The sequence below is a fragment of the Galeopterus variegatus genome, unplaced genomic scaffold (assembly GCF_000696425.1).
Source record: "Galeopterus variegatus unplaced genomic scaffold, G_variegatus-3.0.2 Scaffold2265, whole genome shotgun sequence".
NCBI classification, from domain to species: domain Eukaryota; kingdom Metazoa; phylum Chordata; class Mammalia; order Dermoptera; family Cynocephalidae; genus Galeopterus; species Galeopterus variegatus.
Genome location: NW_007728376.1, coordinates 178,168 through 185,129, shown reverse-complemented (window position 1 = coordinate 185,129; position 6,962 = coordinate 178,168). Strand labels below are relative to the sequence as shown.

General features: G+C 41.9%; 2 protein-coding genes across 3 annotated transcripts in view; one reads left to right on the top strand and one right to left on the bottom strand.

Moving 5' to 3' along the window:
* The window catches only part of FAM210A (family with sequence similarity 210, member A), a 39,242-nt gene extending 32,293 nt beyond the window's left edge, over positions 1-6,949 (bottom strand). Inside the window, exons 1-2 of one of the 2 annotated variants that reach the window (XM_008581100.1) lie at positions 6,898-6,949; positions 3,791-3,855 (exon numbers count right to left, since the gene is read on the bottom strand). The gene's annotated coding sequence lies outside the window, so the exon portion shown is untranslated. The remainder of the gene's footprint in view (positions 1-3,790; positions 3,856-6,897) is intronic. The other variant, XM_008581101.1, reaches the window with a different exon arrangement.
* The window catches only part of RNMT (RNA (guanine-7-) methyltransferase), a 26,077-nt gene continuing 25,910 nt past the window's right edge, over positions 6,796-6,962 (top strand). The window contains exon 1 of the mRNA XM_008581103.1: positions 6,796-6,812. The gene's annotated coding sequence lies outside the window, so the exon portion shown is untranslated. The remainder of the gene's footprint in view (positions 6,813-6,962) is intronic.

The window sequence follows — 6,962 nt, the reverse complement described above, 5'->3', positions numbered from 1 at the left end:
TGAGGGTTGCGATCCCGTTGCCGGTCCCGGTCCGGTACGGGGGCGACACTGAGGGTTGCGATCCGTTGCCGGACACGGAAAAAGACAAAAAAAAAAAAACTAGTTTTGTCAATGTTTCCTGTATAAGGTATATTTCAGAAAATGTGATTTGTGCCACGCTGTGATTCTGGTATCCAATTTTAAAACGTGTAAAAAAACCTACATTTAGAATTTGACATAGGTCTGCTTTATTTTATAAGGAGTGCCACAGAAATATTTTTTTCCTAGCATTCTGTCTGACAACCATTTGGCAAACAAAACACCACAAGCCCATTACTGTTTATCTAATTCCACTAATTTTAACAAATGATCCCAATTAACATGCAGCTTACAAGGAACTCAAACTGTAACAGGAATCCTCAGTATTTCAAATGGCAAGGAAAAGCCACTATAAACCACACTATGTTAAAAATCAAGGACTCCAAATAAAATACCATATTTAATTAAATTTATCTAGTCCAAGAAGTTACAAAGGCAATTTAGAAGGAATTAAAAATAGGGAATCCCTGATTTATATGGCTGCCTTCAAAACAACCTTCATTTACAGATGAAATTTTCTAATAGGATTCACCTTGCCGTGGCATGTATCTGCACAATCTGAGCTACCCACCTCCCACTTCTCCAGGAGGATCCCTTCTTAATTTCTGATGCCTCTTCTCTCACCTCCATTCATCTGCTACTGCTTGCTACACATGCTTATAGCTCGGCTACCCTTTCACCCACAGAAGCTGCAGAACACTGCTTCCACTGCTAATTCTGAGATGAAATAAACTCAGGACCTAAGAGCATGTAAAGTGCCTCTGAAATTGCTCACTATTTCTAACTGCTGCTCTGGTTTACATGAATTCATTCACTCTATTTCTCCAGCTGTATCAAAACTGAAAATTCTACAGTCACATTCATTAGATATGGACTAATGACATCACATGACACTGTAGTAGTTTTAGTTTTAATAAGAGAAGCTAAGAATTAACAGACTCTGTGCTAAGAATAATATGTGTATTATTTCATTTATCCCATACGACTTTGTGAGGAAATTAAAACACAAAGTTTTGTTCCAAAACTCCAAGGATCTGCGCTGTGATTCACCTACAAGAGCCTGCCAAAGGCTCCAAACAGCATGCCTATCTGCCAGTGATACCTCAACACCACTGGGTCCACTGGTTTGCATGGACCAAGGGGCAGAAGAGCTTGCACAGCAGCCTGGACCTGTTGCAGAGCCTTCTCCTGTTCTGGGCCACACTCAAAACTAGCAACTTTTTGGGTCACTTGGTAAATCGGCTGGAATAGCACACCCAAATGAGGAATTTGTCACCTCCAAAATCCAAAGAGGCCCACTAGACTTCTTTTTTTTCACTGCAGGTTGGGCCAGGTGCAACAATTTCTCTTTCACCGCAAAAGGGATATCTTGACATGCCCCACACCACTGGACCCCTAGAAATGTCACTGAGGTGGAAGGCTCTGAATTCTTGTTGGATTTATTTCCCATATTCTGGCATGCCAATATCTCACCCAAAGATTTAGAACAGTTGCTACTTCTTGCTCGCTAGGTTCAATCAGTATAATGCCATTAATGTAATGGATCAGTGTGGAATCCTGTGGAAGGGAAGGGCGACCAAGGGCTGTATTAGTTGCTAGGGCTGCTGTAACAGAGTACTGCAATCACAGTGGCTTAAACAACAGAAATTTATTGTCTCCAATTCTGCAGCTGGAAGTCAAAGACCAAGGTGTCAGCAGGGCTGGTTCCTTCTCAGGGCTGAGTAAGAATCTGTTACATGTCTTTCCCCCTGCTTCTCATGGTTTGCTGGGAATCTGTGGCATTCCTTGGCTTACGAAAATATCACCCCAATTTCTGCCTTCATTTGCATGTGGCATTTTCCCTGTGTGTATTTCTGTGTCCACATTTCTCCTTTTTATACCGACACCAGTCATATTGGATTAGGGGCCCATTCTACTTCAGTACAACCTCATCTTAATTAATGACATTTGCAACAACCTAAACAAGGTCACATTCTGAGGTACTAAGACTTCAACATATGAATTTTTAGGAAACACAGTTCAACCCATAACAAGTCTCTGAAGTCTAAATTATGACACAGGGCTGGAGAGTTGATACACCCCTGAGGTAGGACAGTGAAGGTGTGTTTCTGGACTTGCCAGCTGAAAGCAAACGGCTTTGGGCAGTCTTTACTTACAGATAGTAAAAAACAACATTTGGCAGATCAACAGCTGCATGCCAGCTACTTGGGAATATGTTAATTGGCTCAAGCAATGAAATAACACCTGGAACAGCAGCTGCAATGAGTCACCACCCGGTTACATTTACAATAATCCACTGTCATTTTCCAAGATAAGGCTCTTTTCTACACAGGCCAAATAGGTGAGTTGAATAGGAATCACCATCCCTGCATCCTTGAAGTGTACTAATCTCTGCAATCCCTCCAGGAATGTGGTATTGCTTTTGGTTCAGTTTTCTCAGGAAGAGGCAGTTCTAGTTGCTTCTACTTGGCCTTTCCTAGCACAATAGCCCTCACTCCACAGGTCAGGGAATCAATGTGGGAATTCTGGTCTTTACAATTATGCATTCTGGAACTGGGAGGAAAAACCCCACAGGGTAAGTACAGGAACCCACTGACCCACTGTGAGGAAGACCTGAGCTAAAACTCCTTTGACTACCTGACCTCAACAAGCTCCTACTCTGAATGGTTGGCCACAGTGACAATTTGAGTGCCCTGGAGTGTCAGTTCAGAGCCAGTGTTCAATAATCCCTGGAAAGTCTAACTATTTCCTTTTTTCCAATGCAGGCACCATGGTAAAAAGCCATAGGTCCCTTTGGGGAAAGCTGGGAGAAAAATTAACAGTATTAAATTTATGGCAGTGCAATGGGGTCCTTCCTCAAAGGGACCAAACTTCCCCTTATTCAAGTGGCTCTGGGTCTGTAAAATGACTCAAATCTGGGAATTGAGGAACCATGACACTTTTGTAATTCAAGTTAGACTTCTATTCACTTGACCTAGAACTCTTCTGCTTATACAGATCAAGTCAGAATTCAGTAGACTGCCCATCTATTTCTCTTCTAGGGAAACCATGGTCAACTAGCCAACATCACAGGTCTCTGCGAGTCAGACTATTTGATTACTGCTTTGACTCTACTGTCTGTTATGGTAACCACACCCACCTAGACTTTGGTGATCACGTGCTGCTACTTGGCTCCTGCCACCCAGGATCCGACTATCCCCACTGCATTTAAGGATCCCCAGTTCAGTGGTAGCTGATCCTACTGTAATTTCTGACCTACAGAGGACAGCAACCACAGAGCTCTTCATGGAGGCTGGGGCTACCTCAAAAATGAGTTTCTCACAGTCATGGTGAAAGGTGTGTCCTCTGGAACCTCCCAGACTGGGTGGGCAAGTCTTCCATAATAAATCCACTCTCACATTACAATCTCCCCAGCATTTGGATCCCTTCCTCTACAGTGTACAAAGGCAGTTCCAGCATTTTAACTTCATTTAGTGTAGGCCACCTTTTGGTCCATTTTTCAACCAAATTGTTCTAACCCCCAGAGTTATAACATTAAATCCAGACGCTCTGCTTAGCAGGCCCATATGAATGAATTCTGCTTAACTCAACTTCAGGTTTCTTCCATCATTATCCCACACCCTTACTATATCCTATCTATTTGCACACATATTCCCCAGATTTCTGTACAAACTGAAAAACATCATTAAGTTTTTTTAGGAGTGTAGCATACCTCCTCATGGGTAACACTTTGTAGCTCATCTTTCAGGACTTCTGGACTTGAGTCTACATCTACATCTAGATAGATACAGAGAGATTGTTATTTTGAGAAACTGGCTCACATAATTGTACGGTTAGTGACTCTGAAATGTGTAGGGCAGATGTACAGGCTGGAACTCAGGTAGGAATTAATGCTGCAGTCTTGAGAAAATTTTTTTCTAGAGGACACCTCAGTTTTGGCTCTTACCTTTCAACTGATTGGATGAAGCACACCCACATTATTGAGGGTAATCTCCTCTAAAGTCAACTGACTGTAGATGTTAACCAGTGAAACCATTGTTAAAATGAAACTGAAAAATGAGCAATTGGCTGATTTCTGACAGAAGCCAACATCCATTCTGGAAAGATGCACCTTCCCTGGCCCATTGCTATCTGCTCACACATGGTGCTTTTTCTCTCTTTGCTGTCTTTTGAATTCACGTTCATTGGGTGTTCCTCCTCAGTGGTACTGGAATTCTTCGCAGTGGTACTGGAATTCTTCCATGTGTCGTCTTGGCTCAGGCAGGGAATGATGCAAAGGATTGAAAGGGTCTGGCCAACACAACCACAAGAAGTAGGCCACAGTGAGAGCAGAAAAAATTAAGAGGTTAACATTACTTAAAAGAAAATCATTCTGGTTCTTATCAGAATAAAAAATAAATATTTTGTAATGTTTATTGAATACCTGCTAAATATAAAACACTCGTAATAACTTCGTATAGCATACATTGGTGTGGTGTCGCCCACACTGCGCTCAGCCAGTGAGCGCACCGGCCATTCCTATATAGGATCCGAACCCGCGGCGGGAGCGTCACTACACTCCCAGCGCTGCACTCTCCTGAGTGCGCCACGGGCTCAGCCCTATGTTCATTTTTAAAAAAAATTTTAAGAGGATACTACAAAACAATATTTGACTAAATAACTAGGTACTATAGCCTAGCCAAGTTGACATATAAAACCAATCATCAAACACAATAAACTTAAGAGATTTCTCAACCGAATCTTACTTTCAACTGTAGGAAAAACCCTTTAAAGCAAAATATTTTGGGCAGGCCAACTAGCTCATTTGGGAGAACGTGGCGCTGGTAATAGCAAGGTCACAGGTACAGATCCCCATACTGGCCAGCCGCATCTCCCCTCCCCACTAAAAAAGAAAAATATCTCACTTACTTCAAAAAGACAGTAGAATTTTATTCAAGACACTTTGGAGAGTGGACCAAAGGAATAGTCTTTCCTCCAAGACTATATTTGGAGGAACAAACTCTTTCCTGCTACCACAGAATACCATCAATCTTAGGAAACTATAACATTGTATCTACATTTTAAAAACAATTTTTATGTTTCAAAAATGTGATCTTCAATGCTACAATAGAAATCATACTTTAAAAGCCTTTCTTGGAAATTCATTCATTCAATAAGCGCATACTATATGCCAGTCACTGTTCAAGGCAGATGGGTTAAGTCACTAAACGAAATGTTGATCCCCGTCTTGATGAAGCTCACATTCTAGCAAGATAATATTCTTATCCAGCTATTTTCTCTCTGAACATAATAACACAAGCATTAAGAAGTTCCAAAAACATTTTCTGAAAATCTACTATGTGCAAGGCAATTGCTAGCTCTGAGTATGACCTTTTAGCAGGCACTGTTTCATTATTAGCATACAGTCTGGTCTCTGCAGTCAGACTGACTGGGTCCAAATCCTGGTTCCAGGATTTACCAGCTGCATGACCTTGGCCAAGTTACTTAACCCTTATCTGTAACAAAATAATAAAAATAACTATAATTACCCTACTGGATTATGCAAGAACTAAATGGGTGCAAATGTGTAAAGCACTTAGCTTGGCACACAGAAGGTACTAAGGTATTAGCTATTTTTATATATATATATTTTTATTATTTTAATTCAGATTCCAGAAAACCAGAGATTACTTTGGCAATGATGGTGGAAAATAACACCAACAGTAACTTTCAAAACCCTCCTATCTAGCCTATTTATACTCCCTACATTACTACTTTCAAGAGTCCTTCCACTTTTCTTAACCAAATGTACATGACTCTAGTTAAGTTCTATAGAAGCTATAAAATGTGATCTCTGTATATCCCACACACATCAATTTGCCGTATACACAACACCAATTTGCCGTGGAGTTTGTATACACATAGCTATTAAGTTTTTAATGTAATGAGAAAACATTTTCAAAAGTCAGAATTTAATTTTCTCTAAAATTACCTCAAGAAATGTAAGCATCAGAACCAGCAAGTATGGGCTATGTAATTGCCTGGTTCTAATGCCTGGATAACTAAATAATATAATCAATCTCTAGGACCCCTACCTTTGCAGTTATCTATATTCACTAACTGAAGTTAATTCTCAAGATAGCTCATCTCGTATGATTAAAAAAACCCACATGCATGTGAAATTGATGGCTCATTCTTACTTGTGAAAAACAGGACTCACCTGTGCAATGTTTATAAGGGGTCAAAACCTCAGACGGGCCAATGTCCACAATTTAGAAGTGATTAAATTGGTACATACATGCTGCAAATGTTGCCTTCCCCAGAACTACGTCTATTCATTAATATAACTGTGCCTACAAGCACAGAAGGCAGTCTAGTCAAACACATTTTCAAAGCTGCTTTTAAAGAGATCAATTTTGGTAAAGAATAGTTCAAAATGGATTGTAAATCTGATCACGGTTGTACACCACCCTTAAAGTGGGGTTGGTATTGAGGCAATACACGCATCAGTAATCCACATAACCCACAGGTACAGTTCTGATCCTAACCACGGGTTCAAAGTCCTGCGCCATGGAGCTTTCGAGTTTCAGCACACGAGGCGCCTTCGACTCCCCAGTGGAAATGAGGGGTGAGGGACATCCTACACAGACGTCCAGCCAACACAGAGCAATGCGCACCGAGGCGTTTCTAAAGAGTAAGGGCGCGCTGCCCTCTCCCTAGCACCCGACAGATGACAGCGACAGCCCCGGAAGGAGGTAGGCACGCTTTCCCAGAAACTGCGGCAGGGGAGGGCCCGCCAGTCCCGAAAACTGACGGCCGGCGCCTCCACGCTCCCCTCACCTGGCGTCCGAGGACAGGGCGAGCAGAGGGGAAGTCCCCAGGGCGGGACCGGCCGGAACACGGCC